The sequence below is a fragment of the Cyanistes caeruleus genome, chromosome 5 (genome assembly GCF_971803275.1).
Source record: "Cyanistes caeruleus chromosome 5, bCyaCae1.hap1.1, whole genome shotgun sequence".
Lineage (NCBI taxonomy): Eukaryota > Metazoa > Chordata > Aves > Passeriformes > Paridae > Cyanistes > Cyanistes caeruleus.
Genome location: NC_141705.1, coordinates 57,491,813 through 57,508,117, shown reverse-complemented (window position 1 = coordinate 57,508,117; position 16,305 = coordinate 57,491,813). Strand labels below are relative to the sequence as shown.

The 16,305-nt window shown below is 40.8% G+C and overlaps 1 protein-coding gene across 8 annotated transcripts in view; it reads left to right on the top strand.

The window, feature by feature from the left end:
* Positions 1-16,305, top strand: part of ZNF827 (zinc finger protein 827) — a 154,941-nt gene that overhangs the window by 28,851 nt on the left and 109,785 nt on the right. For 7 of the 8 annotated variants that reach the window (XM_086889335.1, XM_086889333.1, XM_086889329.1 and 4 more), the window contains one exon: positions 12,753-12,851. The gene's annotated coding sequence lies outside the window, so the exon portion shown is untranslated. Of the gene's footprint in view, positions 1-10,145; positions 10,210-12,752; positions 12,852-16,305 lie in introns of those variants that run through there. The other variant, XM_086889327.1, reaches the window with a different exon arrangement.

Here is a 16,305-nt window from a genome sequence, read left to right as displayed (position 1 = left end):
GAAATCAACTGTTCTTTGAAATCAAATTCTTCCTTACAGAAGAATTAAAGCAACCTACCAACAATCCTGAGTCTCGGTATTGATTCTGTTCTTATATTTGCAGTGCTTTGAAGCTGCTATGGTCTGTTGGTTCATTAAGTTACATTTACAAGTTGTCCCTAAACACTGGCTTTTACATAGTCTGCATTTTAACACACTTTAAGTGCATATTGATATGTTCTGTCCTCTGTGCAAACCACAGTCAAAGAAATCCCTTTTCTGCAATGGCTAATGAGGTACCAGAGTGGTAAAATAAACAGAAGGAGGAATTACACAGTGTCAGGAAGCTCAACCAAAGAAATGTCACCTTCAGAGAAGCAGCAATGAGAAATGACCTTTTGCTTTATTACAGTGTGCCAAATTTGGTTGGGTTTAGACAAGAACCTACAATTACTGAATATTTAAAAGTGCACATTCTTACTCACAGAGAAGTCAAATAGTTGGGGGGACTTATGTCACCAAAGTACCTATGATGAAAGATGGGTTTGACACACTGACAGGCACCATGACTGAGATTACACTTGAATTAGGAAATTAGGCTTTATTAACTATAAATATTATTAAGGACTTTTCAAAACAGAGAAAAGGATGTCAGGTCCTGGTGATTGTACTGACCTCTTATGCCACTGGGAAAGATGCAGAAAGGCTTTCAAAAGAGCAATATAGTCCCTATTTAATCTTTAAATAAGAAAGAAAGGTCAAGGACCCATTGCTGCTACTTTATTTCTCTCAAGTCTTCACCAAGGAGACATCCCATTTTAATGTGCATTGCATTAGATTTATACATATTAGTAAAATATGCATCACTGAGGCATATTTTCTCCTCATACTCCTCCTCATTACATGCTTTTGAGTGCACTGAATTTATAGCAGAATTTACAAAGTGTAGTATGTGCATGTGTATGAATCCTCAAAATTATGTAACTAATCTCTGAAGGTTTCTCACTTTAATTCATTCCTGACACAAAAATAAAAATAAAAAAGAAAACCCTCTAACAGATTATTTAACATCTCCGTAAAAATGTCATATCCACACACATATTCACTTACCATGCCAAAGAGAAAAAAGAGTGGCAATTTATATTCATAATGTAGTTTAATTTTTAAATTATATTAATAATTAAAGATAAGTAAATGAAGGTGACAACCAACTCAAGACAGGTAGGGGAAAAAAAGCCCCAAACAAAATTGTGAGCACCAGTGTAATGACAGGGACTTCTTTAAATCTATTGGTTATGCTCCAGCTTTGGTAGGAAGCCTAATTGTTCCTTAAACTTTTACTCCCCTTCCAAACAAGGAGTGACACTTTCAGAGTAGGTGCAGCCCAGTTCTTCCAATGGCAGATGCTCAACAATAGTGGTCCCTCACCACTGACCTGGCTCCTGTCAGTAGGTACAGCAGGACAGCCTCCCCATCTGCTCCACACAGAGCTGGATGAACAGCATGTTCCGACAGGGAATGGAATGAAGCCTTCAGGATTGGGAAGTGTCAGTGTCAGTGCTGCAGTACACCCTTATCTCAGTCCTTTGAGACTGTCTGCCTTATGATAATCTTCCATTATGTGATTGTTGGCTTTTGCAGTGGGATGCAGCAGTTTGTCTGCCTCCTTTCAGTCAGCCACTGACCTTCACTCATGTTTCACATCCAGGCATATTTCTCCCAATCCATTCCCCATCTTTCTTTGGATGTAGTTTCTCCTCTGTGTTTTAACTAGATGGATTTCTCTCCTCTGCTGCATGTAAACCTACAAGTCATTGATGCATCCAGGACCCTTTTTCACTCCTGGTGTCCAGCAGACTGAAAGTGACCATTATAAAGAATGTCTTTTTGAACTGCCAGAGGTGTTGGGGCTGCACTGTGATCATGTATATATCCATAGTATGATATATATACTCCATAGTATGAGTTGTCCAGTCTGAGGTTGGAATTTCCTGAGGTTTTAGGTATTTCAGGTCCAAGAGTTCCCCCTTACAAATAATGAAAAATAAGAAATCTAAAAGAAACCTAAAGGCTGTTAAAAGTTCTATTAGAAGCATAGATAAAAAGTGTGCCACAATTCAAAAGGAAAACAAGGCAGTCCAAAAATCAAAAAATAAAAAAAAAAAAAAAAAAAAGATTAAGGCTTTTAAGAAATGGAAAGTTTGCTCAAATGAGAACAGGAAAACCCATAAAAATGGCAGGCCAATTTCAAATGAGAAATTAAGAAAGCTAAAAAGAATGTGAAAAGAGCCTTGTAAATACACCAGAAGAAGGAAGCCAGCTGAGGATTAGTGGGACCAAATGATGACCAAGGTGTAGAAGGGGCAGATGAAGGAACCTCGGTGTGAACTCTTTCCGCAGTTTTTTAGAGCAGAAACTCTCATTCCCAATTCTGAGTCATTCTTTGTAGCAAACAAGTCAGAAAAATAGATCAGTTTGAAGTAAATACATGGGATGTGTTTATCCAAATAGACAAGTCGGAGGTCAGTAAGTTATTAGGATGAGACAACATCCACCCAGGAGTCCTGGAAGAACTCAAATATGAAATCGCAGAACTGCTGGCCATGATGTGGAATACAAGAACAAAGAACCACTGTATTGGAGGGTGGCTGGACAGTCCCAGACAGAAGGTGGAAATTGCCAACTTCCATCTACCAAAAGGCTCTGGATGGATCCTGAGGGCTACAGACAGGTGAACCTTAGCCTCATTCCTAACATAATGGTGGAGTACCATCTCTAGTAGCAGTAGTCATAATAATAGTGGTAATAAATAAGATAAATTTGACTTGTTGAGAAGGAATCAGGTTGGCATCTGTATGGTGAAATACAGCTTCACTAAGCTGAAGTTCTTTGATGGTGACAGTAAGAATATGGACAAAGAGGACCAACTGGACATAATCTATTTGGGTTTTGAAAATGCCTTTGCCAAGGTTCCAAAGTGACACGGTGCCGGAGTTCAGGCTAGCTCACAGATCAGCACTGCACCAAGTGGGGTACAGCCCTTGAGCAGGGTGACAGGGGCTGCACCTTAGAGCTATTTCTCTATGGCACGTCTGGTTGTCAGTGCAAGAAGGAGGCAAAGGATGAGAGGGAGGCTCTTGGTTTGGATTCCAGGGAAAGGTTTATTCCTCAAAGCAGTCAGGGACTATAGGGCCCGAAGCAAGGGCGCGCAGGGATTTTTTGAATGGGGAGAGGAGGCGCATTCATAACCAATAGGGAGCAAATGGGGAGGAGTGAGAGGAGGAGATTTCACTCCCGGAGCCAATGGATACAAAGGGGAGGAGGAAGTGGGTCACACGGGCCAATGGGGCCTCGAAGAAGAGCAGATTTCCAAAAGGGAGGTGTAGGCAAAGGTTGGGTTTACAATGGATTGGCAAAGAAGGTTTCAGGAACAAAGGAAGGAGTTACAACAAGCTCAGAGGGAGGGTACAACTTAGGGAAGATTCAGTAACACAGGCGTGAACAGAACAAGCCTTTAAAACAGGGTATGAACAACAGACTGCAACACCAAAGGATAGACTAGAACAGGACAGGACAGAATAGAATAGAATAGTCCCAGTTGGAAAGGAACCCATATCATCTAAGTCCAGCTGTCTAAGGTTATTCCAGAAAGTAAAGTTAGACTTGAAGAAAGGTCCTTGCATGGACTGAAAACTAGGCAAAGGAAGGAGTAGGGATTAATGGGTGTTTTTCAGGATGGAAAAGAATTGGCAGTAAGGTCCCCCAGGAACTGGGCCTGGGACCTATTACATTCAGTATTTCATCAAAGAGCTAGAGAAGAGAATGAACAGTGGAATTTCTGGGTTTGAAGGTGATTTTAACTGGTTTTGCATTACAAGTTTTAGTGTAGATAAGTGTGATCTTATGAAAAATAATCTAATCCCTACTGACATGATGTGGAACAAAGAACAGAGATACGAACTCTTTAATTCAGGAAGAGATCTTGGAGTAATTGCTCTCAGTTCTCTGAAATCATGAGCCCATGGTGCTACAGCAGAAAAAAAACCCCTTAAAAATCCAACCCAAACAAAAATCAAATGCAAGGAAAGTACTGAGTACAAATGGGAGGGGACATTCTGTCACCGTACAAAGCTGTGGTACACCCTCTATTTGGTGCTGCCAGTTCTGTTTTCCACCTCCCAAGAGTCAGTAAAAGCAAAGAAGATACAGAGAGGGCCAGTCAAAAAGCTTGTGATGATGTAGCAACAGTTTAGTGAGGAGAGAAAAAAGCTGATACTCTTCATTTGGGAGAGAAGGGTGAGGGGAGATGTGATAAAGGTTTACAAAATCACAGATGTAATGGATTAGCTAAATCTTCCTAGTATCAGAAAGCTCAGAAGGGAATTAGACAATTTCATGGATGTGCATGAAGGTATGCACATGAATGATTATGCAGGAATACAACCTCTAAAACCTCTACAGCAACAGTGGATGCTGGAGCAGTAGAAGAGGAATACATTTCCAATAGTTGCCAAAGTCACATGCCCTCCTGAAACAACTTTTCCTTTTGTTGTTATCCCTCAGGCTTCTGTTATGGGCCAGGCATTAGCCACAACCACCACTGTCGTCCTGTCCCCCCCCCAACCCCCCCCCAAACTTCCAAGGGAGAAAGGTCTAAGTTCAAAAATAAAAGAGGAAAAACCCTACTGTTTGAGGTGAAATAACAGCTCCAGGTGCAGTATCTTAAAAAAAAAAGTGGGCAGGGGTAAGAGGGTCAGAATATAAATAATATATAGATAGAGAAGTAGTGGGAAACACAGGAAAAAAAAGAGCACCCAGGTGTGCCTATTACTTCCTCTGGACCTCCAGGGATGGAAAAATGGAAACAGTTGCCAGAACTACCCCTCCTCCCCATTTATTTTCCTGCTGTCAGAGACACAATACCAGACTGAATGGATCCATTGGCCTTACCCCAGAGAATGTTTCTTATGTTTGAATGGTCCTCTATTGGAGGCAGTCTTGGCCATCCTGGAATAAAAGCAAAGAGTTGTGACAGGTTGTACAGAGATGTACTGCATAATTTGTTTCTCTCTTAAAAAAAAAACCAAAAAACAACTTTGAAGTATGTCTCAGTTTCCAACTGAAATAGAAAACTATAGGGTATTGGATAGAAGGCAGGTAAGACAGAAGAAACCACTAAGAGAAATATTTAAGATGGATATAAGATGTAAAACTGTATCTCACATATATCAGTGGGTTTTAATCCTTTTTGATTTCCAGTGTAGGTGTGTGGCAAATTTAACCTACTTAGAATAAATTTGCTTCTTTAAATTTCCCTTTTTTTTTAGTTCTCTCTGAGTTTTGCAGACCACAGGTTTATAAGTATGACAGAAAAGATACAGTCTTGGAAATAAACTATTTCTGCAAAGTGAGAGCACATCTTCATGGACACTGACCAGATTATAATACCAGTGGTCACACTATAGTAACATTTCTTTTGTAGAGCTGAGTAGTTGTGCAATGCATAGCTGACTTTGGGGTTTAGGGTTTTTTTGGCAGATGCTCATCTGTTTAGAAAAGCAAAGGGAAGACTCCAAATCCTACATATCATCTCCCCCCATAGTGCATCTGTTCAACTCAGACTTGCAAGACACTGGGTTTCATCATTTGTGAAAGTGGGTCTCACACCCAAACAAAAAATACAAAATAATGACTCCATCTATTTCCCTGTGTGTGATACAATCAAATTGTGAAACAGGTCTTCAGCCACTATAAATCAATATAGGTCCGTTAGAACAATTTCATTTATAGGGAGTGAGAATTTGGTGCTGTACTTTGTATATGAGAAAAAAATGCACTTGAAAAAATAATTTAAAATAAAATTACCAGGGAAAAACTATTATCTTTTTCTATACAACAATTATGCAAATATTTTTTAATAGTATCATAGAAAACTGCTGGAGAGCATTTGGTAAAGACAAGAATTAGATAATAATTTGACTGTAAAACTAAATTATATAAAGACATGCTACACATTAATTATTTTACATCACCCACTTTCCCCAGACTAGAGCACATAGGTCTGACTGTGAAAGTACTAACAGTCCCAACAGTCCTATTAAGAGACAAAGAAAGAGAGATCTGGTTAGGCTATTTTTTCATCTTAATACCACTGCCTTATCATTTTATAATTTTGAAAATAAAACTCTTTAAGCAAAACAATACCACAGTGCTAGAATAAAGATTTCAAAATCTTCATGATCCTGATTCCCATCTGCTTCATCCCCTCTGCAGTCATTTTGGCCTGCAAAACTTTATGACATTAATCTGGTAGATCATCATCCCTTCTTTGTATAAACATTAGTTTATGATGAGATAAGATGGTAAAAATGGGTCCTGGGGGCCTATTTGTTTCTATTATACATTGGAAATTGTGTGTGTGCCTATAACTTTTGAATACCAAAATGACCATTGTAAACTGGGGGAGGAGAAGCATTCTGCCCCGTTTTCTTCTATCCCTTCCACTCGAACTCTTCTCTGAGCTCTTCTGTTTACTTTCTTTACATGGCTTTTATTTTTATTCTCTATTCTTATTTTTCTCTTCCTATTTCTTTCTACATTGCCATCCTGCTCTTACCACTTAATACTGCAGTTGTGCAGAGTTGTTTTTAAACAGGACAATATACTCAATCTTACATCTTAATTTCATTTAGTACCCAACTGTGATCACCACTGAACCTGAACACTCCATTGCCTTACAAGGAATACAGCCCAACTCTGCACGACCAAAGATATTGTAATACAGACCTTTGTGTTTAAGCAATTATTTTAATTTCTTTTTCAGATGAATTAATAATTTGAATTGTAGTTTGTATGAGAAATTTTATGGGCTGAAAATGGATAGAACATAAAGGATGACTGCTTCAGAGGATTGATTGTTCACAGCCCTCATCTCTGTTTCATACATCAGCACACACCTTTTGTAATCAAATTCATGATATTCCTTTGAAATATATCCCTGAACTGCTAAGCAAGATAACCTGGGACTTCTGAAATCCAGAGAGGTGGGAAGGCTTGAGTCAGGCCGATACACAGAGACCGGGACAGAACTGGCCAGCCTGTGCCCTAAAGCTGCATGTAGCTCTCTAAGTATTTATATACAACTTCTGTGATGGCTGGCATGGGGGCTGTGGCATAATCCCAGCCCTCAAAAACAGAGACTCAGCAAGAGCTTCCAACGCCAGTTTTAGGGATTTCCTTGGCCTCTGCCTGTTTATCTAGCAGAGTCCCATTTCTCAGGCAAACTCTGCAAGACCATGTTATCACCAGCTGTCCTGAAGCATTCCCACAGCCTCATTGCTCCAGAACAGGATAGGTGTCTTGAGGCTTTTAACACAGGGAGGATTCTGATGAGGTGTTTGGGGAGCTGAGGAGATCAGACATTATGGGAAAAGACTGTGAAATAGTCTGATAGGTTATGTTTTTAAATTACATCTTTTCCTCATCCACAGTAAATTTTTTCCAAGCCATATGATCCTCAAATTACCACTACAAATGGGAATACAATTAATAGCAGTGCCATATCTTTATAGGGAGCACCACATTTTTTGTGCCAGGAAGGCATGTCTTTTATTCTATTAAACTGAGCAAAAGTCTTCTCCTGGGTCTCGTCTCCTCTGCATGGTGCCATCCTTTCAGGAATACATCATCATCAGAGTGCTTTGTCCCAGTGATGTATTACACTAATACATCTGTTGCTTTAATGATATATTAGTGTAATACCTTATCAGAGTGATGCATACCAATGATCTATTGCTCAAAAGGTGGTGCTATTCAGGAATGAAAGAATTCATGGACACAGTCAGTGTAATTACACAGATAAAAGCCGACATAGATTACAATGGAAGTTGCTTTCATGGAACCAAGAGCACCAGTATTCTGCCAGCCTGTTTGGTGCCATTTTCTAGTGCCATTGCACTGGATTTGTAATGCTGAGGTTGTTACATCTCTTCTAAACCTTTTAAATATACTAAGTGCAACTACCATTAACCTTGGGTCACTGTGAAGCAGAATGTGTCCAGTTACATTATTTTACTGTATGGTAGTACAGTACTTACTTACCCGTAACCACATGAAACCAAGTAACATTAACCTCCAAATAGCCTGAAGAACACACCATATCTCATTATAATAATCTGGGCTTCATCCTTTGCCTGACTTTAATTATTGTCCATTCTCAAATATTTTCGATTACATGACAGTTGAACTACTTCAGCCTGTCGTTAACTGTAGGCCTCTTTAATCTCAACCTTCATTTTCTTTACCATTACATTTATTTTCATTACTTTAGCCTCTGAAAAACAGGTGAAGTCAGTCTCATTTACATTGTTTTATGTAGCATGTTAATTAAACATTTCAAAGCATCATCCAGAGACTGTGGTAAAAAAAACAAGTTCTATTTTCTATTTTTTAAAATTTTACTGTAAAGATGGGGAGAAATCCGTGAGCCAATAGTACAAAAACTCTCAAAACTCAGATCTTTTTTTCCCCTCTGCTTTAATTCCCTCACTAATTGGGTCCAAGCTTCCTCACTAATTGGGTTTCAAAAAAGAAGGACAGTCAGAACCACATTTTGCTTGCAGTAATTTAACAGTGGTATAAAGTATTGATTAGCTTATTTACATTTCTTCTAAATATGCTTTACACCAAAGTGTGAAAAATGTTGCAGAGGAGAAAATAAAGGCCTCCAACTTGTTTCAGTTCATCAGAGCAGGGAAAGGTGTGTAGGTAACTCAAGAATTTTTGCCAGATAGTCGAGCGCAAAACAATCAGTAATGCAAATGAGGGAGAAAAGGACAGGCAAAGTATTTCTAGAATGTAAATACTGGGATTTTTCTTTCCTCTTCACTTTCTCTTCTGTTATCTTCAGCTTCACTGCTAGTGACAAGTATCATTTTAATTTGCAGGGAGGGTTGCTGAAGCAACTTTCAAGAATGTATTTAATCAGGTGGCAAGCTGAATTCACAGAAGCCGTAATGGGAATACAGTGTGATGGATGCAGGACATCCTTCTTGTTACATTCCTAATCCCCCAAGGTCACTCAGCTGACATGTGACCTTGCAGTTTAGAAATTGCTGACCCAGATCTTTCTCCAGCCCCATGGGAGGATGATATAATCTAGGAGCTCATGGGTGGAGCTATGCTACCTGATCTCTGTCAGAGGTGGAAGCAGCCTTGCTGGGATGGTAATGCAGGAAGTATGGCTGCAGTGAAGTTCCTTCAACAAGAATCTGTGACAGATTTATTCAGATGAGAAAACCTGCAAGTTGCCCAATTACATTTTGGTAGGGTGGAGGGGGAAAGGCATCCTCTTCATCTGGCCTGAGAAACAGTAAACCCCAGTAGGACTGCCCTCCAGGGCCAGACTATTTGATTTTACCTGAAAGTATAATTGCTCAGGTCACTGTAGGAGGATATTTGCAAACTTCCCTGTACTTCTCAGAGGAAACTGGTTGTTTCAATGAGTCTTCAGTAGGATTTATCAGAAATTTGTATATTTTACAAATGAAAATTTGTAGTTCCTGCAGTGCTGGCCTCCTGAACGTGGTGGGCCTAGTGTGCTTTTTGTGGAAGTGTGATCTGTGACAAAAGCCTTCCAGAGGGTGATTAGCAAACACAGAAGCAGCTAATTCTGATAAACTGCGGGTGAGCAAATAGACCTTTGTGTAACTTGCCTTGTGTGCTGAGCAATTGGAAGGGATGGATTTGAGATGGGGAGAGAGAGAGACTTAGCAGGGGGGCTTCTGACACTGTTGCTCTGCCCGTGTGCATCCTAAACGAGCTTCTGGGATACCATACACACTAACAGCTCATGACTCGTCATATTTTCAGGGTCAAAACACTCAGTAAGGTAGGGGGTGTGTTACTCTTTTCTTAAGAGATGGGCATCTGCATGGAGAATGAGAATCAAATGAAATGCTTAACAGTGTACAACAGCCTAGGGGACTGCAGGCAAAGTGTGTGGTCTCAGCCAACATGGCTTTAATGCCCATTCAGTCATAGGCAGTCCTTGTTTGCTGCTTTGGAGGGGCAGTTTGTAGGGTCTTTGGGAACCCATCTGAATGGTGAGTGACTCCAAGTTTTTGTTTTCCTGAGTTAATTTTAGCAACATCTGTTTTCCAGCCTTATTCACTGTGTGCTACACAAATGCTTTTCCTAGTGTGGTGCAGAAAAGGAAGAATGATGGACAAGGTGGGTGGCAATTGCTTAGGTTTGCTCTCTCTGTACTGCCACTCAGTGTCAAACCACACCATGTTACTGGGCTGTGTCAGATTATGTGTGGATACAGCATTCCTGTTAGTTAAATATCATCCATTTTAGCCAAATGGCATTCCTTTTAGTTAAATTAATAATAATTGCTTTTTAAAAGTTGGGGTTTGCCTTTAAACTAAGCTTAGGAACCTATGAATTTATTGTTTTGAGCTGAACCAGTCTTTCAGTTCCCTCTGCAGTCTATGGAGAGAGCAAGGCTTCTCCAGAGAAATTTATCCTAACTTCCACAGGATGGGGAACAATTGCTTAACTCTCTCTTTTGACAGCAGGGAAACTAGAAATCTAGGTAACATGAAATGATTCTCTCTCTCTCTGTCATACTAGAGATTAGCAAAATTCACATTTATCTACTGCTTAAAACTCCCCAAGCCTGGTATCTTCCACTGATTTCAAAGAGTTTTGGAACAAAACCTGACACTGCCGCATGTCTGAAGCTCTGTCAACAGCAAAGTGTCTCGATTAAGTGGAGCTGGTTTGGGAGGAGAGAGCTGTGAAGCGGCACTCAACCTCTGGCAGGTTACCTGTGTTCCTCTGGCACAGTCCCCAGCAGAAGCTTAGTGTATGACCCTAAGTTTCATGCTCTTGAATTAGAAAAAAAACCCCAACCTTAAAACAATAAGATTTCAAATGTGAACTGGAAAATGGAAATGCAGAAAGTGAAATCAACAGAGCAGGAGGAGGAGGGGGTTACCAGGGCATCACAAATGGGGCAGAAGCCATTTCATCTGGATCAGGAGCAGCTGAGTTTTCCTGGCAGTGTCTTAACACCTGAACTGCAAAATGCAGTGGCTAAGGTGAAAGTATATGATTAATTCTGCTGACTCTGTTATGGGAAAATGGGTTTCTGGCAAAAGCAGGGAAAGAGCAGTTGGGGGCAGTAAAGTGGCTCAAACCTTGGAATGATTTGCTTTCATACATGAGAGCTGGAATCATCAGCCTGTATGAGCAAAACCCTTATTTGGGGCAGATCTGTGAGGACTTTGTCATTGATTGAACTGGGACCAGAATTTCACTAATTCATGACTAATTGGTAATCACAGAAAGTAATTACTTACTATGGCAAATGTGCAGCAGTGGTGTTGCTGCCTAGAGCTGAACTGTTTATTTCAGGGTCGGGGTTTTTTTGGTGTTTCAGCATTGGAAGCAGGGCTCAAAAATCCCTGTGTTATTTACAAAAAGTAGGATTTGGCTTATGACAATGGATGCATGGAAGGAGCACTCAAGTGAATGAAGGATGAGTTCTTTCCTCCTTAGGCTCTCAGACACTGCTTGCTAACCTTAGAGTACCAAATAACTGAACAAAATATTTGTGGACATGTATTCAGGTATGGTAGAAAAAGCTGATTAAAAAAAAAGAACTCATAGAAAAGGATTTTTCTGTAAAATGCTAGCATTATGTCAGTGGTAAATACAAGTATTCTCATCTCATATTAATGTGATAGCAATTTCCGTTTATAGATACTTCTTGAGGAGATTCTTTTTTTCAGAATAGATCTCTTCTGTCCCCAGTCTGGTTTCTAGAAAGCTGTGATAGTGAAAGATATACTTTCAAGCCTCAAGAAAGAGCCTAGAAAACAAGCTGCAAGAACTGGTGACTTTATCAGGACAGTTGAAAAGAAACTCAAATTTTAAATTTATTCCTATTAAGAAGTCTGGAAAAAAGCTGGTTTTAATTTGAAAAAAAATACTGTAGAACAGAAAGGTACTTGGTAGGCTTTCAGCATCAGGGTTTGATCCTCTGTTTTCCTTAGCACTCACTACTGAAGGGGGATTGAGGGAGGTGGGAATAAAAAAAATAAAAATAGGTGGGGTGTTCCACCAAAGGGAAGAAAAAATAATCCTTTGATCAGCTGCATCTGCAAGTCTTGGTTTTGGAATTAGCAGCCTGGCTGCTACCTGAGTCTGTGTTGGAAGGAATCCTGGTTTTCCTCAGAAGGAAACTCTTTATGCACAGTGAGTCAGAGAGTCTGGTGAGCAGGAGAACTTCCCTGAATGAAGAGGCAGACTAGGACGACAGACTGTCAGAAAGGTAGCTGAAGGCTAACAGCAAAATTTGGTTATTTTAGCTCCTTTAACTTTACAGCCTGTTTCCATCAAACACCCAGGAAGGGTTATTACTGTTTCTCTTCTACAAAAATAAATGGAGCTGTTGAATGTAGTGGTGGGGAAGATGCAAAGAGGTGCCTCACACTTCTGCTTGCCCAGATTGTGTTCAGGGGCTAGTGTTCAACAGTTATAAAAATAAAAAAAAAAGCCAAAACCCAAACCTACCCAGACTTCTTCCCCCAGCCTGAGCCTTACCCACATCTATGACTGCAATTAAGGGTAAAAAGCCTCAGCTGCTGTTTGGCCCTGGAAGTACCTGCACTTAACTTACATTGTTATAAGTTCTCTGGATTCCACCTGAGACTAAACCACAGCATATGGTTTGACCAGTGAATGTTGCTACTCCTTTCTTCCAGATCAAAGGAGCAGAGGAGACGGGAAGAAGGTAAAAGAAAGGTTGATGACACACAGACCTTCATAGTGCAGACCACCACTTAGTAAGCCCCAGGATACAGGTAAGCTAATCTCAGTTTCTTTCTTGAAGGAAAATGTGCAGGTATTACCTGATATTTGGCTTTGTCAGAGGGGGAAGCTTGTTTAGGAGAATGCATAAGCCGCTAGTAAAAGTAATATCCGTTTTCTGCTAGTCCTAGGCAGCTTCTCAATATGTGGTTGTATCGCAGATATGGTTCTGAGGCATCTGCAGTTGTGAGCTACGTGGGGACCTCAGTAGCCTAACATAATTCTGGATTCTGTCCTAGAGGTGTGACTACAAAAATATCCATCTTTTAAACCAGTTTTTTCTGTATTTGTACCTTGTGTGATGCTTTCTCTCACATCCAAATGTGACTGCATCAGCAGTGCTACTGCTATGGCCAACTTAAAATCAAATCAAGAAGTAGAAAGTGCAGACCTGAGGTCAGTGGTAAAAGTACCAGTTTTCTAGATACTCATTACATGGTCATCAAAAATATAATAAAAGTGGTAGAACTAAAACAGACAAAGTAACAAGTGAAAACTCAGCTTCTAAATCCAGAATGAATTGGCAGAGTGACTGCTTTATTTCCAGTACATGTTCTTCAATTCAGAACTTTGAAAACGAACTGTTTTAGGGTTGTACAGATTATCACAAGCTATTGAGTTACAATGGCATAATGAGGTAGCTAACTGCATGTTTTTCTCTTCTCTGGCACATCTGAAGTGAAAGAAAAGTATTTTAATGTAACATATTGTATTTGCCATTACAACAGTTGAAGAGGGTGTGCAAGAACAGTTAGGGAAGCTCAGCCACAATTGCATACCATGCAGGGTCATCTTTATTCTGATTTTTGTGTCTAGCTCTTTCTCTGACACCGCTATGGAGCATGTGCATTCTTGCAGCACTTGTTCTCTGTGTTTCCCTGGTGGGGAGGAACGTTCACAAATACTGTGTGAAGAACTTCTAGAATAGAAATTGCAGTACCAGAAAACTTGTTTTGGCATTTGAATGGTTAACAGCACTAGCATTTACACCTGTGACTGGTTTGAGATTAATGAGTGAAATTCATAACTCCTCCAGAGTCTCATTTTATGCATTAATAGCAAGCAGTTCCACAGCTAAACCCCCATGAAAATGGCCCAAGTGAAAGCCAGTGCTCAAGCAGCAGATCTTGTGGGATATTGAAATGGGGAGATGTCAAGGGACAGACAGCAGATTTGGCTCACCAAAGATCTAGTAGAGTATGTGGAGAGGTTTTAAAAGTGCAGGTATAGATGTGTTGTTCCACTATGTAATTTTCTTTAAAATATTGCTATCCATGTTGAAGTTTTAATTAAGCAAAAGGGAAAAGTTGGCTGCTAAACATAATATCATTGGGCCAATGCTCAAGCACAAATTGAGCCATGCAAATAGACAGCCAACCAGCTTGGTTAGTTCTAAACTGGCATTGATGAAATCTGGTTTGTTGTTGAGTTTTTGGGTGTTTCCCCCTGCTAATTCTTTTATTAGTTTTACTCAAAAGCTGGAATTACTATATGTTAGCTAAAAGCCTGCCTGAAATTTTGCTTTCATCATCTAAATTTTAGTTATTCAGCATGTTTAACTTCAAGGAGTAGAAACAGTAGTGCCACAGACTGCTGTGTGTGTTTCTAGGGAACTTGGTTGGTTTGGGGGCGGTGTTTTATTGGTACTTCTTCTAAACACATAGGGGAAAAAAAGCATTTCCTTTGAGCTGAGCGTGGTGCCATCCAAACCATGCTAAGAGTCACTCTCTAAGAATCGGCGGTAAGGACAGAAGCGAATGGTCTCAGTAGGCCCCAATACCGCAGCAGAGCGGGGCAAACATATCCTTAAATTCGCTGCCTGTTGTGTGTGAGAGCGAGATGGTTTCGGCCCCTTCTCCCATCGCCGTCCCGTCCCGATCCAGGGCGGCTCGGAGCCGGGGATGCGCTCCGGGAGCGGCCGCTCTGTGCAGCCCGCGGGGAGCGGAGCGGGGGCAGAGCGACACCCGCCGCCGCCCGGCTCGGAGCTACAAGGACAGGAGCTGCCCCCAGACCTCGGGAAAAGGATCCGCGGAGCCAAGGGAGTGCCTTGGGAGAGCGGCACTGCTCTGGGTTTCCTGTCTCTGCTCGCCTCCTGTGCCGGTCTCGGCTCAGGCTCATCACGGACGTGTGGGGGGGTCTCAGCAGGTACCCGTGTCTTGGGCCGATGGAGTGGCAAGCTAGTCCTTGCTTAGAGAGATGCAAAAGTCATTAAATTCACGCAGGATTTTTTATTCTTGCTCCCATAAATAAGTCACTCTTATCTTTACTATTGTTAACCTTATCACTAGGAAACAAGTATTGGCCTGTAACCTAACCTTTCTGCATTGGTGACTTTGCCATCCTCTGTATATTGACACAGCCTTTTCCCTCAGCAGACTTCCTTTTGGGAACAGGATTTTGGGTAGAGGTCCTTTCTTAAAGTGCTGGTGAGCAAGGCCTGAAAAGTTGCCTGGCTTTGAGATGTGAGCCATGAAAGAAGCACTTCCTTCCAAGTGCCTGCTGGCATAGGTACCTCAGCCCGGGGTCTGATCAGGTACAGTCCCTTAATACAGACCTCTAAAGGCCCTTGAAGTTTCTTTAATTTTCTTTCTTTCCTAACCCTATGGAAAAATAATGTGTTACCACTTTATCTCTAAGAAGCCTTTATTGCACCAGTAAAAACCTGAGGCTCGGTTGTACAGGGAGCAGCTAAAAAGAATATGACACTCAGTAGTATAGGAAGCCTTGCTGGAGACAGTATCACTGAGGTAATAGGAGACTTTAACAGGGCCTGGAAAGGAACAATTTGCCACAAAAGGTCAGTTTGAAAAGTACAGTCAAGCCATTTTGAAAGACACTGGTCAGAAAAGTCTTCATACTACAGGCAGTGGCTGAAGGCATGTTAGTTTGGAGGTGGGAAAGGTTTTGGTAAGGATGATTGACTTTTGGTAGCAAATTAGAAGCTTTGAATTAGATAGGATGGTCAATGAGAGAAGGAATATAAAGCTTAGGTGTTCATTCTGGGGTGGGATGAAGGGGAGGGATATGCCTCAGTTGTAAAGAGGAGGAGCAGGGAGCAACAGGGAGATGTAAAGAACTGGATGATGTAACAGTTTAGAAGTAACTTGGGGAAGAGAGAGGGACCCTAAGCTTAAAATGTGTATAAATTAGATATTATCTCTTAACTACATGATGGTGCAACAATTTCAGCCAACTAAAACCTTTGAGCTGTCAAGCTGAAAGTCTTCAGTCTTTCCTTGCAACCTAAAATATCTTCATCTTTTTAGCTTCCACCTTTTAGCTTTGGGTGGGGTTTGGGTGCTGTTTTAGTTCTGGTTTTCTTTTTTTGTTTCTTATTTTGGAACCTGGAGTATCTAGCTCCCAGTAACTTGTTGGACTTAATTACTTCATGATAACTCAGAGGCACTGAGTGCATAAAGCAGGACCTTTGGCAAAAGCCCATGTGCT